Here is a 22416-nt window from a genome sequence, read left to right on the forward strand (position 1 = left end):
TCTTAAGACTTCACCAAGATACTACTTTAGACTCGATGATGGTTCGGTAAGGCTGCAGGGCACGCAATCGATGGACAAACGTCAGTTGAGTGTTCCCAGGGGAAGCCCAGTGGCTTAGCATACGGTCACGAATCCCAATCCCGGGCACTGCTACGTGAGCCAGAGTGATTCTGATTCTAGCACCTGTGCTGTTGGACCCCTGTAGCTCTGCTCTCTGTGACCCCCAGCATCACGGGTGACTTCCTGAAGCACTGCAGCCAGATATTTGCAAGTGCCACAAAAAGGGAGCAGTCCAGGGGGCAACTGAAAAAGGGCAGGCGACACACCAGGAAGTGTGACCCCTGGCAAGCATTTGTGTGATCTCCACAGCAATCACAATTACAGCCTGCTGGCCTCAGCTAAAGAGTGTGAACTCTGGTGAGCTTGTGTGCAAGACCCACAATGCCAGGAGTACAAACCTTGGCCACGTGTGCAAGCATCAAAATCTGATGTGCGACCCCGGGCCAGCCAGCACAGCAGCTAAAACTCTGTAAGTGCCACACTAAGCACCTATGTGGCAGCCCAGCCATCACGTGGTGTCGGAAACAGCAATAAAGGGAAACGGGGTATAATCTGTGGTAGAAAATATGGCTCTGGGACCAGAGTGATAGAAAAATGGGTAGGGGGCTTGCCTTGCACATGGCTGACCTGGGTTCAACCCTGAGCATCAATCCCCAGCATCCCATATGGTCCCAATGCACCATCAGAGTAATTCCTGAGTGCAGAGCCAGACTGTACCCCAGGTGTGCACCCCGCCCCCCCAAAAAATATGGCTCTGGGCTAATCTCAGAAGAGACACTGAGCTGATGAAACTCCCAGGTATATACCAGTTTTGGGGTTGGAAACCCTGGGGCCTTCTTGGAGTGGGGAGTACACAGCCTCTCCACACCCCACCCCTGTAGACCAAAGCCTCAGCAGCCACACCCACACCCCACAGCATCTGACATATAAGTGGTCCAGCTTCACGACTAATCACGAGACACCAAGCCAAAGAATCATCCCAGTTATTTCGTTCCTGGAGCACATGGTCGCAGACATCCCAAATTCCACAATACTGACAGCCCAGTCGGAGTACAGCAAATGAGATGGAAAGTAGCATAGAAATCCACTAAGTTCAATAAATGAAAACGGTAATACCAAAGGCTCAACTAGCAACGGAGTAAACCCTCAGGCAATGACTTAGTAACACCACTGTGAGACAGAACAGTTTTCACAAATTTTATTTTACTGAACTATTTTTTAAAATAATTTAATTTACCATTTTATTGTGACTCAAGATAAAATAAATTATTTTTTGTCTGATAAGGGGCAGGCCTTGGGGGGCAGGGAAACTGGGGACAATGGTGGAAGAAAGGTCACACTGGTGGTGGGACTGGTGTTAGAACACTGAATGCCCAAAACAACTGTATTATGAACTTTGTAAACCATAGCTTAAATAAAGTTAGAGAAAGAAAGAAAGAAAGAAAGAAAGAAAGAAAGAAAGAAAGAAAGAAAGAAAGAAAGAAAGAAAGAAAGAAAGAATCATGTACCGAAGAAGCCAAACATCTCAGTATAGGATTGACAGCAAAATATACAGAATGAAGTTAATTGAAACCTGGTAAGCTAAACCAATAACTTACCTTATTTGAAAAAAAAGGAAAAGAAAATGTGATTCTGTGGTAGAATACATATGTCACATATGTGCGGGCCTAAGTTTGACCCCAGCACACACACACAGTGTTTGAAGGCACTAACAATTAACTATCCAAAAAATGAAATTGGTGGGGCAGAGCAATACTACAGCAGGTAGGGCATTTGCTTTGGACACAGCTGACCTGGGATCAATCCCTGGCATCCCATAACTTCCTAGAGCACCACCAGGAGTAATTTCTGAGTCCAGAAGCAGTAGCAACCCGAGCATTGCTGGGTGTGACCAAAAATGAAAAAAAAAAAAAGAATTAGAGACTGAATAAAGAATAAAAGGATAAACCACTTTCCTTGCATGTGGCTGACCCAGGTTCAATCCCTGGCACTGCACATGGTCTCCTGAGCATCACCAGGAGTGACCCTTGGACACAGAGTCAGGAGAGCCTGAACACAGCTGGGTGTGACCCAAAAGCAAACAAATAGTAGAAATTTCAGAAGAAAGCAAAGGGGCAAAGCTGCTTGATATTGATCTTATCTATATAGCAAAAGGCAACAGAAGTAAAAATAAAACATTTGAGACGTCATCAGACTGCAAGTTTCTGCACAGCAAAGGAAATAACAAAATGCAAAGGAGTCAGAAGAAATATTTGCGAACCATATATCTGATGCCACATTCAATACAAAATATAGAGATGACGTATCACTTTCACTTTCACTTTCACTTTCATCCCGTCGTTCATCGATTTGTTCAAGCAGGCACCAGTAACGTCTCTCAATGTGAGACTTATTGTTACTGTTTTTGGCATATCCAATACGCCAACGGGTAGCTTGCCAGGCTCTGCCATGCGGGTGTGATACTCTCGATAGCTTGCCAAGCTCTCCTAGAGGGGCGGAGGAATCGAACACGGGTCGGCTGCATGAAAGGCGAATGCCCTACCACTGTGCTTGCATGAAAGGCGAATGCCCTACCACTGTGCTATCGCTCCAGCCCTAGAGATGACATATAACAGGTAAATATACGAATAATGTAGTATCAACAATGCGGAGTTAAAAATGACCAAAGAACCTGCATGGTCATCTCCCTGCCGAAGACAACAGCCAAATCACCAACACTGTGAAAAGGTGCTCAGCACTGCAAGCCCCGAGGAAAACGCAAACGGCCATGGCCATGAGAGTATAAACTTGGCTGCAGAACAGGGAAGTTCTGAAGACTCTACTGCACAGCGTGGTGGCCGTAGTTAATAGTATTGAATTTTATGCTCGATGAAAGTTGCTGAGAGAGTAGAGCTAATGATAACAACAAAAAAGTAACGATGCAAGGTGATTGGTGTGTTAATTAACTTGATTGGGGAATATTTTCAGTTTTCACAGGTATCAAATCATAGCACTGGAAGCTGTAAATAACCACACTGTTGTCAGTTCTGCCACATTAAAGCTGGGGGGCAGGGGGCATTTCTGGCAAGTGACAGGAGTTGGGGGGTCTGGAAGACCCGTCGTCTCAGCAGGGGCAGGGGCTCCACTCGGTCCCTGGAGCTGGAGGCAAACCTAGACTAGAGAAAGGAGGAGGCAGAGCTCTGAGCCTGGGATCAGGACGGGTTTCTTCAGCCACTCGAGGAGGGGTCCTGAGCACAGCACCAAGAATGAGGGCTGACCTGAGGCGGATTCAAAGAGGCCTATTGGAGATGATTCAAAGAGGGAGGGAGGGAGGGAAGGAAGGAAGGAAGGAAGGAAGGAAGGAAGGAAGGAAGGAAGGAAGGAAGGAAGGAAGGAAGGAAGGGAGGGAGGTAAGGGAGGGAGGGAGAGAGGGAGGGAGGGAGGGAGGGAGGAAGGAAGGAAGGAAGGAAGGAAGGAAGGAAGGAAGGAAGGAAGGAAGGAAGGAAGGAAGGAAGGAAGGAAGGAAGGAAGGCAGACAACACCAAGCCGTGGGAGAGAGAGTACAACAGAGAGTAGGGTGTTTGTGTTGCAGGCGGTCAACCCAGGTTTGATGCCCAGTGTTCCATACAGTCCCCCGAGCACTGCCAGGAGTGGTCCTGAGCTCAGAGCCATAAGTAAGCCCTGAGCAATGCTGGATGTGGCGGAAGAGGAGGGAGGAGGAGGAGGAGACCAAAAGAGAAGTTCTTGTGGGCCAGAGAGATAACACAGTGGGGAAGGTGTATGACCTAGGTTCAATTCCTGGCACTGTAGCACTGTATCACTGTCGTCCCATTGTTCATCTATTTGCTCGAGCGGGCACCAGTAACCTCTCTATTGTGAGACTTGTTACTGTTTTTGCCATATCGAATATACCACGGGTAGCTTGCCAGACTATGCCATGTGAGTGTGATATTCTCAGTAGCTTGCCGGGCTCTCTGAGAGGGACAGAGCAATTGAACCATGGTTGGCTGTGTGCAAGGCAAACGCCCTACCTGCTGAGCTATCACTCCAGTCCTGGCACCACATATGAAAGTGATGAGTACACGGAGTCGGTCCTGAGCACAGCACCAAAAACCTCCATACTTCCCGGTACTCCCAGAATCCCCAGCAGTCACACCTATGAACCACCTTGGCACCACCATGGAAGCTCATCAACTGACCTTGAAATAATTCTTGAAAGATATCAAGAAGCTACAGAAAATTTCTTTTGGACATCTGGGCCTGGCTGAATCAGCAGGGGCACACTGGAGGGGGGCAGGTTAGCCCAATGCATGCCCAACAGCCACTTATTCCCATAATTCAAAATTGCCACCATACCCTCTCCCACCCCCCACCAAACTCCATCATCTTGGAACAAACCTCAGCAAGAAATTAGCCTGCCGAAAATTCGGGTATGTGGGATTTGTGACTGAAATCTCTGATTTTCTCTGAGTTGGGATAGGCTACCTCCCGCCACTTCCCTGTACTCTTGAAAGCCCTGGCAGTTAGGTCCTCATCCCAAAGCTGCCGCCCAGTTAAAAAATAAACTCTAACTGTACCTTCCCAATAAAAATACTGAACTTCCTGACACAGAAAACTCTACAACACTGATAAACCAGTAGTAGCACGCTAAATTAGAGAAGGCAACCAATCTCAACGAAATATAAACACAGAGGGCTTCACCTGTAACAACATCTGAGCAATACAAGGACTTACTGTCTCCATGATGAGATACAACCATTTATTGGCCCATGGTTGGAAGTCTGCCTCGAGTGCTGGGGGAGAAGGCAGTGGGGATGGAGAAGGGACCACTAGGACAATGATGGTTGGAAATGATCACTCTGAATAAGAACTGCGTGCTGAAAGTAGGTACAGGAACAAATATGATGACTTCTCGGTATCTGTATTGCAAATCATAATGCCCAAAAGGAGAGAGGGAGCAAGAAGAAAAGTGCCTGCCAGTGGGTGGGTTTGAAACTGGGGGTATGAGTGGTGGGAAATGTACACTGCAGGAGGGATGGGTGTTGGAGCATTGTATGACTGAAACCCAATCGTGAACAGCTTTGCACTGGTGTATCTCACGGTGATTCAATAAAAGGAATACAATTTTTTTAAAAAAAGAAGTGATGAGCACAGTGCCGGGAGTAAGTCCTGAGCAGCACCAAGCGTGGCCCAAACCCCACCTGTCCCTCCAAAAAAGAATGTCCCAACTAAAGACCCAGCAAGAGCCTGAAGTACAGAATTTTCCACCCTCTGATGGGGTGGGGTGATGAGTCCTTGCCGTGAGAACTGAACACAGGGAGAGCCAGCAGGACTGTTCATACATCAGGGCCTCAGCCCCCCTGAAAGTCTCTGAGCCCTGGGAGCCAAGATGAAAAGCTTTATTCTCTCCTTCCTTCCCTCTCCCTGCCTCATCTCTCGGTCCCTTTCTCCCTTTCTCTGGCTGTACCTTGACAGGTGGAGGATTTCCTAAGAACCAGCCCCAGGGTGAGGGGCTGAGGCTGTGATCCGAACAGGGGAAACCGGAACAGCCCTGAGCTGCCCACACCAATTTCTGATCACTCTTCGAGAGTCCCATGTCTGCGTCCTGGGAACAGACCCCAGGGGACAGCTCGGGGCCAGGAGCGGTCAGGTACCCAGGTGCCAGGGCACTGGCTGCCTGGGTCCGCTCACCTGTCTCCTCTTGACTTAAGAGCCCAGGGCCAGGATGGGACTCAGGAGACACCCCAATATCAACACACACAAAGACTCACCCCCATCTCTGCCAAGACTCCCTGAGCACCTCCCCAGAAGTCAAACCCTGCGCCCCCTCTGTTTCCACAGCCAACCCACCTGCTGGCACCTACCGCCTGCCAGCCAGCTGCTGCCTCTCTCACCCCAGAGCTCACACTGCTAAGCGCCCCTCAGGCCAGCACGCCCCCTACAGGCGGTGCTCATGCAGCCGGGGAGAAGCATCCTGGCGTCCGATGCTCCCAACTCCTGGGGGCATCAGCCCCCAGGGACAGCGCCTCGAAGGCACGTGGCCACCTGGTCCAATGCCATCCACGCCGTGTCCTTTCCCTCAGGGGTGGAGGACCTGAACTGGATGAGCTGGCTGATGATCTCCTGGGTGTTTCTGGGCTCTGATGCTCCAAGCCAACAGCCATTGGCCAGACACTCATGCCACTGTAGCACTGTCGTCCCATTGTGCATCAATTTGCTCGAGTGGGCACCAGTAACGTCTCCATTGTGAGACTTGTTGTTACTGTTTTTGGCATATCAAATTATGCCACGGGTAGCTTGCCAGGCTCTGCCATGCGGGTGTGATACTCTCGATAGCTTGCCGGGCTGTCCGAGAGGGACAGAGCAATCGAATCCGGGTTGGCCGCGTGCAAGGCAAACGCCCTACCCACTGTGCTATCACTCCAGCCCATGCCAATCTCAATTATCACTCATGCCAGCAGGCACTAATGTCTGAACTGGCAGAGGCCGGGCCATGAGCACCTCCTGGCAGCGCGGATGCTCAGTCTCAGCACTGTCTGCGCACACAGAACCAGCCACATGCAAAGCAGGTACTGAGCACCTGAGTGCTGGCCGCAGCATCGCTCCTCTCTGACCAGGCCAAGCGCCCCTCCCTCCACTCTTGGCCAACTGGGACCCCCACACTGGACACTCGACTCCAGGCCAGCCTCCGCCACAGATGAACCTTCCATAGGATGCCAGGTAGGAGTGGCTGGGCCAAGGCAGAAGAGGAAGGAGATGGGCAGGAACGGATGAAGCTTCAGTGCCCTCACGGCGAGAGGGTGCCTCTGAGGTAGTGCTCCCCGGTAGTGCTCCTCAGAAAGTGCTCCCCTGCACCGTCCTAGTCTGCCCCTGAAGCCTGGGTGGCATTCCAAGGCAGCCAGGGAAGCCAGCAGGCCTGGCCTCCACCCTCCTGCCTTGTTCCCAGCCTAGTGTCCCCGCCCCTCCTACACCCCCCCATCTCTCCTCTCTCTCTCTCTCTCTCTCTCTCTCTCCTCTCTCTCTTTCTTCCTCTCTCCCTCTCTCTCTCTCTCCCTCTCCCTCTCCTCTTTCTCTCTCCCTCCCCCTGTCTCTCTCCCTTGCTGCCCCACCCTGCACAGTCTTTGTGGCCAGCAATCTGACTCCTGGACAGAGTGGCTGTGGCTGTGTAATGACTTTCTGCTGAGAGCTCCTTGGCGCGGACTCAGCCCTCCCTAGTGGACGGTCGCCAGCCCCCACCCAACTGTCGCAACTAGACCCCTCCAGGGGCCTCTTCCCCTCCATGCTCCACTCTCTCTCCCTGCGAGGGGGCTCTCCCAGCCCCCATCAAACTTCTAGAGACATGGAGAGCTCTTCATTAGGAAGGGGTTAGGCCGTGCCCACTGGTGCTCAGGGGAAACTCCCAGCAGACCTCAGGGTCACTCCTGGCCATGAGATGCTGGGGATCGAACCCAGGCTCTGGCATGAAAAGCCCGAGGTCAGCCCACTGCGCGGTCACTGGCCAGCAGAGAGAGGAGTTTTTCTGTTTGTAATGCCACTGAGATACTGGGGGTAGCCTGTGGCATATGCTCGGCGGGGGCTGGGGATGTTGGGCGAACAACCCATGGCCACAGGCTGGGGGACACGTCCTCCTGGAGTGTGGAGCCCACCACACTCATTTCCCACGTGGGACCCGGAGCCCAACATACACACTCCCCTTGGAAACCCCCAGACATCCCAGAGCCACCAAGCCCTTCCCCACTCACAGACACACACAGACACACTCACACACTCCTATTACACACACACATTCCCACACACACTCACACATTCCCACATACACATACTTACACACACACATTCCCACACACACTCACACATTCCCACATACACATACTTACAGTCTCACACACACATTCCCACACACACTCACACATTCCCACATACACATACTTACACTCTCACACACATTCCCACACACACTCACACATTCCCACATACACATACTTACACACACATATTCCCACACACACTCACACATTCACACACACACATACTTACACTCTCATACACATTCCCACACACACTTACACACCCTCACACATTCCCACATACACATACTTACACTCTCACACACATTCCCACACATACTCACACATTCCCACATACACATACACACACAGAGCCTGTCCCTTCACAGCCCGATCCAGCAGAAGTGCTGTAAGTTCTTAATAAGCAGCTAGGAAGGAACTGTGCGGAATGGTGAGAGAGAGAGAGACGCCCCCTCACACCTCGGAGTGTCCCCCTCCAGCCCTGCGCTGTGTGCTGGGCAGAGGGACCCCCTACCCCACAAAGAGCGTACCGGGGAGCACATGCATGCAGGCAGCCCTTCAGGGCCCCAACACTGTGCGGTCCCCGCCTGAGCCCCACCTCCAGAACTAAATCAAGCAAAGATCATCCCGGATAATCCGTGACCGTGCCGGCCCCCTCGACAGGGCAGGACAAACCTACCACCACAGCCAAGCAGGAGAAGAAAGAACAGCAGCGCCTCAGACAGACCGTCTGACTCAAGTTCCTCAAAGCTGCCACGGTTATAAACAACAAGAAGAGGAGTCGCCATCACAGCCACGAGAGGCTAAGAAGACCAGGCAGAGGCACCACAGAGCTGACGGAAACCCAGGCGATGCCAGGAAATGAAGTGAACGTGAACAGGGCCAACAGCATGAATGCTCAGGGCTGCTTCACAGCACCAAGGTGGCTAGGCGACATCGACATTAATAATGATGTTAATAATATGAGTAGAGGGCATGCTCAAAGCCTCTGACTACTCTGCAATGTTTTTGTACGTCTAACACTTCTCTACATTTTAGAATGAAGAGGGAGAAGGGGCTGAAGGAGAGAGATCGCTCTCAAGAATCCCTGCTCAGCCTCATACCAGTCTCGACCTGGAGAAAGATACAGAACTTCTCCAAGTCTCCCTCCAGAAGACTGTCACTGTCACTGCCATCCCGTTGCTCATCGATTTGTTCGAGGGTGCACCAGTAATGTCTCTCATTGAGAGACTTATTGTTACTGTTTCTGGCATATCCAATACGCACAGGTAGCTTGCCAGGCTCTGTCGCGTGGGCTCGATACTCTCGGTAGCTTGCCGGGCTCTCCGAGAGGGGCAGAGGAATCGAACCCGGGTCGGCCCTGTGAAAGGCCCAACCGCTGTGCTATCGCTCCAGCCCTCCAGAAGATTAAATTAGGCAATGTGAGGAAAGAGCCTAGCACAGGGGCCAGAGAGATAGTCCAGCAGGTGGGGTAGGACGTTCGCCTCGCATGAGGCTAACCGGAGTTCAATCCTCAGAACCTCAGGGTCCCCCAAGCCCACCAGAAGGGATCCCTGAGCTCAGGGGCAGGAGTAACCCCTGAGCACCACCGGGTGTGGCCCAAAACCCAAGTAAATAAAAATAAAGAGCTTAGCACAGATTCTGGCACCGAGCTAGTAATTCTGGGAATGTTCTGATCCGTTTCCTTCATTCCTCTCACTGGCTTCTCATTTGGTTTCCACGTGCCTCCCTCCCACTGCGGGGCGGGGGGCGAGGCTGCAATCCTTCGTCTGGTCTGCATACCAAGGGGTCCGCTGGCCCCGAGAGCGCACAGCCAGTGACTGGTGCTGAGTGCGCGTCTAGATGACAGGCTGAAAAATAAATAAGGGGCTAAGCACCCCTCCCACATCAGAGCCCGCCAGGAACCCCAACTCCCACCCTCTCGTCTTGCACTCGGAGCCCAGCCTCGCTCTGGAGTGGCAGCAGAGCAGAAACCCCGTCTCCTAGGGGCTGCCCCCACCCCTCCTCCTCTCCCAGTCCTTCTCTCTGTACAGGCGGGGGAGGGGGGAACACACACACAAACAAAAACACGCACTCAGAGAAATGCACATGTGAGCGCATGCACGTGCGCACACACATACACACACACAGACACACACACACACACATACACACGCAGCAGCAGCAGAAGCAGCAGCAGCAGCGGCACCTGCTCCTCTCAGCGCCCGCGGGATCTGGTAATGGCCCCTGATAAATATCTTTCAATAAACCCTGGAGCTGGAGCTGCCCTTTCCCGCTCCCATCTCCGCCCACTTCCTGGAGGGGCCCGGGAGCACCTCTGGCCTCACTAGCCCCCAAGTCCAGCGGGGTCCCTGGGCTCTGGCTCGCTGGACGCTGCCAGCAGGCAGCCCAGGCTTTTCCATACTCCTGACCCTCCCTCCTCGTGGGCTGTAGTCTCCGAGGCCAGGCCTAGCTCTGCCTCCAGCCCCCAGCCTGACCGCTGGCAAGTCCACTTCCCTCCATCCTCGTAGGCAGGTTTCCCAGGCGTTACCAAGGAGACCACTTGCATCCTGCCCGGGGTTGCCAAAGCAACCAGCTCAGTGAGAAGCAGCCCCTCAGCTCTGAGCCCTGGGGTGTGGGGGACCAAGAATGAGAGTCAGAGACCAACAGAAAATAGGCCCTGGCAGCTGGCATGGCAGGCTGGAGGCAGCCTGGCACCCGCGGGCAGGGCAGCACCTGCTCCAGCTCCCCCTCCCTCCTGCTGCCATTCTTGCCCATCCTGCCTCCATCTTGAATCTGTGATTTCCGGCCAACGCTCAAGCTTCGACGTACAGAGCTAGGAAGTGGGCACCTGTCACCCTAAAGGGTCAGAAGAAGAGCACACCCTGGGGCGCAGAAATTCCCCCTCGAGGCCAATGTGCCCTTGTGGGCTCCAGTGCCCTGGGTAGGTTCTGTCATTTCCAGGTCAGTGTTTCTCAGCCACACTCTCAGTGACCAGTCAGCCCCACTTCCTCACTGACAGACGGGAATAAGCCTCCCTCACAGTTACGGGGAGTTTAATGGCACATCTACATGAAGACACCCCACTAGTGACCATCTCCTGGTCAGAATTGCTTCCAGATTCATCCTTGGGAAAGAACTCAAGACAAGGCTGTCAGCTTGGCTTTCCCTCCAGCCCTTGCAGCTCGGCCTCAAACAAAAGCCCTGAAACTGACACTGACCTGCCTTTCACGCAAGATGTTCAGTCGTTCCTCCCACGAGCCTGCAATAGCACCATCACCACCATTGTCCTCCCCATAGCCACCACCACCCTCCTCATCATGACAACCATCCATGTGGCGGTCATCACCATCCTCACCACCATCACTGGCAAGCTCCTCGCCATCACCCACCATTATCTCATCCCCATAAGCATCACTGCCATTCTCATCAGCAGTTATGCCGATCACCATAGTCATCAGCACCCCATCACCACCCTCATCCTCATCCCTATCATCCCCACTAATACCATCATTACCCTCCTCCTCCTCTTCATGACCATCATGATCATCCTCATCACCACCACCATCATCACCGTCATCACCATCCTCCTACCACCATCCTCAGCACCATCACCAACATCCTCACCATGCTCCTGCCACCATCCTCAGCACCATCACCAACATCCTCACCATCCTCCTGCCATCATCTTTAGCACCATCACCAACATCCTCACCATCCTCCTGCCACCATCCTCAGCACCACCAACATCCTCACCATCCTCCCACCATCATCCTCAGCACCATCACTACCATCCTCACCATCTTCCCGCCATCATCTTCAGCACCATCACCAACATCCTCACCATCCTCCCGCCATCATCCTCAGCACCATCACCAACATCCTCACCATCCTCCTGCCATCATCCTCAGTACCATCACCACCATTCTCACCATCCTCCTGCCATCATCCTCAGCACCATCACCACCATCCTCACCATCCTCCCGCCATCATCTTCAGCACCATCAACAAAACCCTCACCATCCTCCCGCCATCATCACCATCACCAACATCTTCACCTTCCTCCCACCATCATCTTCATCACTATCACCATCACCACCATCCTCATCACCATCATTATCCTCCTCCTACAACAGCTGTTTTAGAGAAACCACTAACTTCTCAGACGCTGTCCATGGTTCCCACTCCAGTCTAACCCCTCATCCTGACATCTGGGACCTCATGTACACGCACATGTACACGCACACGCGCGCACACACACACACACACACACACACACACACACACACACACACAAGATGTGCTCTGTCAGTCTTCAGGGACGAACTGGCTCCTCTGGTGGGGCACCTACTCCTTCCCCCATGAAACACAGCCCCCACTTCCTGCCACGCCCTCCAGCCACACCCACCGAGGCCAGGGTCTCCTCCTGCCCAGTCCCCCTCCTGCCCAGCTTGGTCTCCGCCCATCCAAGAGTCTGCATGGGACTATGCAGAGGGCTCCAGTCGCACATGCCTTTGGGGGCTCCTCCCTGCATCTGTCAGGCCTAGGAACTGGGCACCCACATTGGCGAATCTCTTCTGGGAAGGCTGGGGAAGCCTCGCTCTGAGGGGCACTGACCCTCAATCCCCCGGCCACATACCTGGCAGGACTGACAGGAGGACGTCAAATGTGTGTGTCTTCATTTCCCACCTCGAGGGCTCTGTCCCGAGGCCGGGAGCATGCTCCCCAGCTTTGCTCCACGGCGCAAGACTGAGCACCCTAAGACGGGCTCTCTGTGCAGAGGTGACGACCATGGATTCCCTATCAGTGAGGCCGAGGCTACTGCAACACTGCAGCTACAGCACCCGCTCCACCATCTCCACCTGCTCCACCAGCAACACCTGCTCCACCAGCAACACCTGCCCCACCTGCCCCACCTGCTCCACCATCTCCACCTGCTCCACCTGCTCTACCACCCCCACCACCCCCACCTGCTCCACCATCTCCATCTGCTCCACCAACCCCACCTGGTATACCAGCTCCTCCTGCTCCTCCTGCTCCACCAGTTCCACCAGCTCCACCAGTTCCACCAGCTCCACCATCCCCACCAGTTCCACCAGTTCCACCAGTTCCACCAGCTCCACCATCCCCACCAGCTCCACCATCCCCACCAGCTCCACCATCCCCACCAGCTCCACTTGCTCCACCATCCCCACCAGCTCCACCATCCCCAACAGCTCCACCATCCCCACCAGCTCCACCTGCTCCACCAGCAACACCTGCTCCACCAGCAACACCTGCCCCACCATCTCCACCTGCTCCACCTGCTCTACCACCCCCACCACCCCCACCACCCCCACCTGCTCCACCATCTCCATCTGCTCCACCAACCCCACCTGGTATACCAGCTCCTCCTGCTCCTCCTGCTCCACCAGTTCCACCTGCTCCACCATCCCCACCAGCTCCACCATCCCCACCAGCTCCACCATCCCCACCAGTTCCACCTGCTCCACCATCCCCACCAGCTCCACCATCCCCACCAGCTCCACTTGCTCCACCAGCTCCACTTGCTCCACCAGCTCCACCTGCTCCACCATCCCCACCAGCTCCACCATCCCCACCAGCTCCACCATCCCCACCAGCTCCACCTGCTCCACCATCCCTACCAGCTCCACCATCCCCACCATCCCCACCTGCTCCACCAGCTCCACCTGCTCCACCATCCCCACCTGCTCCACCAGCTCCACCAGCTCCACCAGCTCCACCAGCTCCACCAGCTCTACCAGCTCCATCTGCTCCACGAGTTCCACTAGCCCCACAATCTCTGCCAGCTCCACCTGCTCCACCTGATCCATCATCTCCATCATCTCCACCAGCTCCACCATCCCCACCAGCTCGGTCTGCTCCACCTGCTCCACCAGTTCCACCAGATCCACCAGATCCACTATCTCCATCAGCTCCATCAACTTCACCTGCTCCATAAGCTCTATTGGCTCCACCATCTCTACCATTTCCACCAGTCCACCTGCTCCACCGGCTCCACCAACTCCACCTGCTGCACCATCTCCACCAGCTCCACCTGTTCCACCTGCTCCACCGGCTCCACCAACTCCACGTGCTCCATCCGCTCCACCATCTCCACCAACTCCACCTGCTCCACCTGCTCCACCGGCTCCACCAACTCCACGTGCTCCATCCGCTCCACCATCTCCACCAGCTCCACCGGCTCCACCTGCTCCACCATCTTCACATGCTCCGTCCGCTCCACTATCTCCACCATCTCCACCAACTCCACCTGCTCCACCTGCTCCACCGGCTCCACCAACTCCACGTGCTCCATCCGCTCCACCATCTCCACCAGCTCCACCGGCTCCACCTGCTCCACCATCTTCACATGCTCCGTCCGCTCCACTATCTCCACCATCTCCACCAACTCCACCTGCTCCACCGGCTCCACCAGCTCCACCAGCTCCACCAGCTCCGTCCGCTCCACTATCTCCACCATCTCCACCAACTCCACCTGCTCCACCTGCTCCACAGGCTCCACCAACTCCACGTGCTCCATCCGCTCCACCATCTCCACCAGCTCCACCGGCTCCACCTGCTCCACCATCTTCACATGCTCTGTCCGCTCCACTATCTCCACCATCTCCACCAACTCCACCATCTCCACCAGCTCCACTGGCTCCACCGGCTCCACCAGCTCCACCAGCTCCACCTGCTCCACCATCTCCAAGTGCTCTGTCCGCTCCACTATCTCCACCATCTCCACCTGCTCCACCATCTCCATGTGCTCCGTCCACTCCACCAGCTCCACCGTCTCCACCAGCTCCACCATCTCCACCAGCTCCGCCAGCTCCACTCACTCCCCTGTCTGGGGCTCTGGATCTCTCGGGCCTCAGGATCCTCTCTCCCATCGATGAGATGGTGACTCCTCCTCCCTCAGCAGGTCACTGGGAGGACACTGATGGAAATAAGAGAGCACGTAGGTCCCCATACACAGTGACGGCTGTCCATGGCAGCTGTTATAAATATTATGAAAACTGAAAAATACAGCTTTCAAGGTCAGCAGGAACGGAAACTCGGCAGGACGCTGGGTGGAGGCTGAGCGAGAGATGTGTGTCCATAAAGCACACGACATGGGGCTCTCGCGGCCTCTCTGCCCGCACTCCCCGTCTCTATCCAGGGCCTCCTGCTGCAGCTGGGGGGCGGGGAGCAGGAGGTGCACGCCTGACCAGCAAGTGTCATGGCAACCAAGAAAGCGCCGGCCCGGACCGTGCAGTACCTGTGGGCTGGCTGGCCTTGGGGAACACTGAGCAGGTGGACTCCCGAGGTCTTGGCGCTGCAGGCCGTGCGTCGGGGCGGGGTCAGGAGACTCACTGGCCACAGCAGAGGGACGCAGTCAGCTGCCATCTCGGGGGTGAGGACCTGGATCCCGAAGCAGCTGCCCTGAATCGCAGGGGAATGAATGCAGGCCCTACCCTCGGAGAGCAGTCACCAGTTCCGAGTCTGCCAACAGGTTCTGTGCTCACTCTGGCCCCCTGGGACAATCTAGCCCCCCCCCCCCCGCCCTGCCACCACCAGCTGAGCCTCTGAGCTCCTGTCTGAGCTGGCCTCAGCCACCATAGAAAAGCCTGTCAGCACTGCCAGCATCTTCCTGTGTCACCCACCCTCCCGGAGCGGGGGAAGGGGGCCGTCTCCCTGTGACTGTCATAACCAGTGGCTTTGTGAAACCAAATTGAGAACTACTTTGTGTCCAGTTGGAGGAGCGCCAACTTTCAAGAGATGGGCTGTTCCCTCCCGGTTCTCTACCCCAAGGGACGCACAATAGCTATTCAGACAAAAACGTGCACACACAAATCTTCACAGCAGTCAAACCAAAGGTCAAAACAGCCCAAATATCCATCAGCGAGTGAACAAATAACACGCGGCATGTCTCTACAGTGGAATTCAGTCATTCAGTAAAAAAAAAAAAAAAAAAGGGAAAAAGAAATACTAGAAAGACGTTACAAGGCAGGAAAGGTGGTGGCATAAAGTCAGGCACTTGCCTTGCACATGGCCAACCTGCCCTGGTTCAATTCCCAGCACTGCACATGGTCCCAAGCACTGTCACGAGTGACGCCTGAGTGCAGAGCCAGAAGTAATCCCTCCGCACCACCAGGTGTGGCCCCAAATCCAAAAAATTTTAAGTGCTAAAATATGGATGAACCTTGAAAAGGAGGATGTGAGTGAGACGCCATTGGACGGCTTGATTCCATTTCTATGAAAAGAGCAGACAAAGAGAGTGGCACAGAGAGGGGACTCGTGATGGCCAGAAACTCCGGGCCAGCTGCAGGGAATGAACTGCTCAGTGAGTGCAGATGTTCATTTCGGGGTGAGCAAAATGCTGTGAAACTCCAGGCTGGAAGATAGTACAGCAGCTAGGGCGTTTGCCTGGCACCCGGTCAACTCGAATCAATCCCCAGCACCCCATATGGTCCCAAACCCTACCTGGAGTGATCTCTGAGCACAGAACTAGGAGTGACCTTCAAGCATTGGGATATGATAGCAGAGATGAGAAAGCTACAATCAGAAAGAGCAGGACGAGGCTCACTCTTCCTGCCCTGGTTCTCCCTTGAACACGTAACTGGTTAGCTTTTCTTGGTCTTTGTTTCTTTGTTTGCCTTTTTTCCACAAGAGAGGAGCTCGTGTTTTCTCTTGAACATGCATGCACTTCTTCCTGTCTCTCCCCTCACATCTTTCTAAATAAGTTTCAATAAAAACGTTCTTGCTTCACCAAATTTAAAATAGGAAGAAAGAAATGACAGAAATAAAGAGTATGGTATGTTATATTAAAAAACTCAGCAGAAGGTCTGAGCAGCAAAATAACAGCAGCTGAGAAAAGATTGATGAGCTCTGAGATCCAGGCAGCCTTGAGAAAACAGCAGAAGATGGGGGGAGAAAGTTTGAAAATAAATGAACAACACACCGGAAAATTGTGGGATGAGTTCAAGAGGCGAAATGTGAGAATCACTGGGGTTCCTGAAACAAGGAGGCAAACCCAACAAAGAACCGCTAAAGAATCCTAAGATAAGAATGTCCCACCGTTGAGAAGAGCATGACCACAAATTCCAGGAACTCAAAACGTTCGGAAAAATAAACCCAAATAGGAAAACTCCAAAGCACATTATAATCAGAATGACAGAAGCCAAAGACAGAGACAGAATATTGAAAGCAGCAAGACCGAAAAAGAAGCCTATATCTAAAGGAAAGATTCCCAGTAGTTATATGAAATGAGACTCAAGAGCCAGAAGAGAATGGTGGGACAGAGTAAAAAAAAAAAAAAAAAAAAAAATCAATGAATGGAAAACCTCACCAAGAACGCCTTATCAATCTAGATTATCACTCAGATGTGAAGGAACAATAGAAAATTTTATGGACAGGCAACAGCTTAGGGAATTCATAGCCTCGAAACCAGTTTTGCAAGAAGTGTTAAAGGAGCTTCTTTAAAGGACAAGACAAATTTCTCAGCACTTAGACTGAGTATGTCCTACACTAAATGGCACTTATGGCTGCCCTCTACTGGATTAAGGTCTGTTTATTTCTAGCTTCCAACGGGACTTTTACTTTTTCACTAATGAATTAACATTTTATATTGAATGTTCTATGTCTATTCAGGGATTTTCATTACGACCCTTTACTGAATAATGCAGACACTTAAGCGATATCTACAATATAGTATTTTCTAACATAGAGGCAATATATTCCCTTTCTTAAAAAAAATATGCTTATTTTGGGGCTGGAGCAATAGTACAGCAGGTAGGGCGTTTGCCTTGCATGCAGCCGACCCGGGTTCAATTCCCAGCATCCCATATGGTCCTCTGAGCACTGCCAGGGGTGATTCCTGAGTACAGAGCCAGGAGTAACCCCTGTGCATTACCAGGTGTGACCCTCCCCACAAAATATTTATTTTGGGATCTGAGGCCACACCTGGCTTTCAGAGATCACTCCTGTTGGTGTTAGGAATCAAAACTGGGTCATTCAGAAAAGCAAATACTCTACCCACCATACTATCCAGTCCTAGCCAATATTCCCTCTGAAAGATAAAACATACTTTTAGAAGCCTGTTAATATTTTCCCCCTAAACTTTCTTAATTCTCATCTCTTCATTCTTATGAAATTGTATATCTGTAGGGTTTTCATATTTCATGTAAACTTTTAAATTTTTATTTATATACCTGTAAAAAAAGATCTTTTTTTAAAATACATTTTTATCAACTGATGGATTTACATTTTTATGGAGTTTCAGGACCTTAGCTTTATTCATTTATGTGTTTAGATGTCACCACCTCCACAATGGGATATAAAGAAACATGGTGTGGAAACAAACGGCCAACGCCATCAGAAATGGAGAATTTGTCTATAAAACTGAGCTTTTGTGGGGGTGGTGGGGACGTGGTCGGGTGGGGGTGGTATTGGAATGATGCTCGCATGAAAAGTTTCATTAACAGCATGTGTAAATCCCAGTACCTCAAATCAAGAGAAATAGTTTAAACATACAGAAATTAGCTTTCTCTTCAAACCCATGCTCTTCCTTGAATATGGACCTTGCCTGCTGTCTAGATGATTCCTTGTTTCCCTGTTTCCACTCTGGAGAAGCCTGTGTTCTCTCTCATGTAGTGGGGGGATTGGGGTGAAGGGGAGAGAGAGGGAGAGAGAGAGAAAGAGAGAGAAATGATAAACTTTCCCCCTCTCCCAGCTCTTCTTACATCTTCATAAATAAGTTTCAATAAGGACTTTCTTGCTTTGGGGGCTGAAGCAATAGTACAGCGGGTAGGGCATTTGTCTTGCAATGCGACCAACCCTGGTTTGATCCCCCGCATCTCATATGGTCCCCTGAGCATAGCCAGGAGTAATTCCTGGGTGCAGACTCAGGAGTAACCCCTGAGTATCGCTGGGCATGCCCCACTTCCCCCACAAAATTTTTTTACTTCGGAATTGACAAGTAGAGTCCCCTAAATGTCATCATGGTATCAAGAGCACATGCATACATCCAAACTCATAAAAATATAGGGCTGGAGAGAGGGATAGTCCAGGGGGTAGGGTGTTTGCCTTGCTTGAGGTCGACTCTGCATCCCTCCCGGTCCCCCGCACACCACCAGGGGGAGCTCCTGAGAGGAGGAGAGAGGATGGCAGCAGTCGTACAGCAGCTCTCAGCGCTGATGGGGCCATAACGTCTCTGCGTGAAAGACTGTGAGTGCCCTTTAAGTATTTTCTCTCCAAAAGAGTGGCTTAAAGTGGGACCAAACTGGCACCCATGACCAAGTGCCAGGCCAGAGTGGGATGTGGGAAGAAGGTGGCAGCGCCCATCCAGGCTCCAGACACTTAGCATGAATGAACAGACTCCTTGAGCCCAGCTTGGCACTATCTAGGAGTGCGGGTCCCGGAGCTGAGGGGGCACCTGGGCTCCCACCCCGGAAGGCTGGCTCAGGCCACTCACCACCTGTCAGGCATCCCCGCCACCATGTCTTCCCCGAACCAGGCCACACCACCAGCGTCGCCCACAGCATAGGATGGAGGAAAACCTCCCTGGGCACCTGTCTGGGGGCCGGGGATGGGGACGTGCTCCCCCTCAGCAGCTTCTGCTGGACTGGTGGCTGCAGCCCGTCCAGAGTGTCCAAGCCATGAAAGGTCACAGCCCTGGGCCCAGTCCTGGTCCCTGCCACTGCTGCTGTCGCTACTGGACCCAGGAGGTGTGGCACCACCAAAGGGTCAGCCTGATGGTGCCCTCAGTCTTCCTCATACCCCAAAATTGCCGCTATGCCTCTGGCGGGACTCCAACAACTCAGGACCAGGGTTTCTGAGACATCAAACTGCCAAAAGTTGGGGATGTGGGAGCCACGCCCACAAACCACCTCCGGCTCAGCCATACAAACTCATTTATCGGCCTTGCTCTGGAGGCCCATAAATAAATCTCAAAAGAGATCAAAAGCCACAGATAATCTTGGACCCACACAAGGCTGAAAGGGTGAACAGACCAGGGTAGATCGGAGGGGGAGGGGGGTTGCTCCTGGCAGCTGCCTGCTCCCACAATCCAAATCACCACGATGCCCCCCAGCCGAATCCCACCATCTTGGGACAGACCTCACTGATATTAATCTGCTGAAAATTCGGGTATGCTAATTTTGGTTTTTGTTTTTTGTCTTTTCTTTTTGGGTCACACCTGGTGATGCACAGGACTCACTCCTGGCTCTGCACTCAGGAATTAGCCCTGGTGGTGCTCAGGGGACTATATGGGATGCTGGGAATCAAACCCAGGTCGGCTTCGTGCCAGGCAAACGCCCTACCCGCTGTGCTATCACTCCAGCCCCAAGGGTATGCTAATTTTGTTATTGAAATCTCCAGACTTTCTCAGGGTTGGGAATGGCTACCTCTGCCCACCTCCCTGTGCCTCTAGAAACCCCAGCAGTCCACACCCCAAAGCTGCTACCAGTTAAAAAATAAAAAACCAAACTCCTCTAGATGTACTTTCCCGATAAGAATGTTGTACGCCCTGAACAAACACAATAAACTCTTAGCACCTGTACTGCAAACCATAATGCACGAGAGAGAGAGAGAGAGAGAGAGAGAGAGAGAGAGAGAGAGAGAGAGAGAGAGAAAAGAAAGGTGCCTGCTATAGAGGCAGGTCGGGGAGGGGCGGGGGGAAGAAACCAGGGACATTGGTGGCAGCAAATGTACACCAGTTGAGGGATGGGTGTTGGAACATTGTATGACTGACACCGATCATGAACAACTTTGTAAGGGTCTATCTCATGGCAATTTAATTTAAAAAGAAAAAAAGTAATTGCGGGCCGGAGTGATAGCACAGCGGGTAGGGCGTTTGCCTTGCACGCGGCCGACCCGGGTTCGATCCCCAGCATCCCATATGGTCCCCCAAGCACTGCCAGGAGTAATTCCTGAGTGCAAAGCCAGGAGTAACCCCTGAGCATCGCTGGGTGTGACCCCCCCAAAAAAAAGAAAAAAAAAGTAATTGCTGAATGCAGAGCCAAGATTAACCCCTGAGCACTGCTGAGTGTGGCCCAAAACCACTACAAACACATACACACACACACACACACACACACACACACACACACACATGAAAAGAGCAAAATCAGAGAAGGCTCAGCAGTTGGTGCTGACACAACCGGAAGGGAACCCGCAGGAAGCACCAGTCAAGGAGGGAACAGAGCTGAGGGCCCTGTGTGGTGGGGGCTTGGCAAGAACAGGGACCCCTCCCACACAAGGCCAGGACCTGCATCGCAGGGCTGGAAGGAGCAGCATCAACCCTCTCTGTTCACCTCCAGTAGGCAGGCAGGCAGGCAGCGGCAGGGGTGAAGAGGTGCTGGGGATGGTAAGCAACTGCCCTCCAGTCACTTCAGGGGCACTGACCCCTGCACCCCGGAGGCCAACATCAAAGGGCCTTCCCAGGACAGACAAGCTGGGAGTCAGGCCGAGAGGGCAGTGGTGAGGGCCGGGCCGGGGAAGTGAGGTGACCTTGGCCCCTCTCCTACCCACACTCTCCTTTGCCTGAAACCCGGGCCACAGGGGCCTCACAGCGCCCCCGTCCTAGATTACACCTCACCTCACATTCCCACGGTTCCAAATTCCAGATAAAAGAGGTGCCATTCGGACGCCTTCTCTGGGCCGCCCGGCGGTCACAGACAGAGCTTCTCAAGTAGGGGTCACCTCATTAGAGGACCCGGCTAAGCCATGCCTTTGGCCCAGGGTGCCTGGCTTTGCCGCCAGTCCTGCTGGGCCCACCCGAGTCCATCTCTCACGCGGAAGCAAGGAGCTCAAACGCAGGGGTGCCCGGTCTCCCTGGCATTAGGAACGACCCCACACCGGGAACCAGCCTTTCTACACTAACACACGCTGCTCCTCTCCGATTAGGCAGAAACAACGCTCGTCCGCTACAGAAGTTGGGAGAGAGGAAAAGATTTTAAAGAAGAGAAAGCGCGTGTGATCTGTGTGCCCCAGAGGAAACGCTCCGCCTGCAGGGGACGGCATTCATGTCTTTTTAGCCAATTTGTAATCTCACTGCCGATACACCTTTATAGCCTGGTTGTCTGTTAGCCTTTCCCGCCAAGTCTGCGGTCAAGAACAACATTCTGAAGACTGGAGAACAGTCCCCCAGGGAAAACCCACCACAGTACCGGGCAGCGAAGTGGTGCTCTGGGTAAACAGGGCTCTGCCCCGGGCAGGCCAGCCATTGCCCACCTCACCTGGTGCTTAGGACCAGCTTTTCCAACAGAATCACAAGGCCAGCGAATATCACATTTCAAAGGGACCCGGATCTGGACTGACATATTAATTACAAAAAAAAAAAAAAAAACCAAAAAAACCAACAGCCTCCCCACAACCCACCCTGCATTGACTTTTCCAAGTCCAGCAAGGGCTGGGGTTCTGCGGGAGTTGGGGTTGGAAGGCAGGACCCCGATCCTGGCTTCCGCCTTTCCCTTGTCTTGAAGGTTCTAACTGTCCAGCCAGAGATAGGACCAAACTGCTCTCTGCCAGAAGTTGGGGTGTGCGCCTTCTCCCTGCCTCTCGGTGGCTCTGAGAGCTGAAACAAGCCGCGTGTGGGTCCTCTGCA

At 53.0% G+C, this 22416-nt stretch overlaps 1 protein-coding gene across 1 annotated transcript in view; it reads right to left on the reverse strand.

Moving 5' to 3' along the window:
- The window catches only part of NEURL1 (neuralized E3 ubiquitin protein ligase 1), an 84400-nt gene that overhangs the window by 60881 nt on the left and 1103 nt on the right, over window positions 1-22416 (reverse strand). The window lies entirely within an intron of this gene.

This window comes from Sorex araneus, chromosome 11 (genome assembly GCF_027595985.1).
Source record: "Sorex araneus isolate mSorAra2 chromosome 11, mSorAra2.pri, whole genome shotgun sequence".
Classification (NCBI taxonomy): Eukaryota; Metazoa; Chordata; class Mammalia; order Eulipotyphla; family Soricidae; genus Sorex; species Sorex araneus.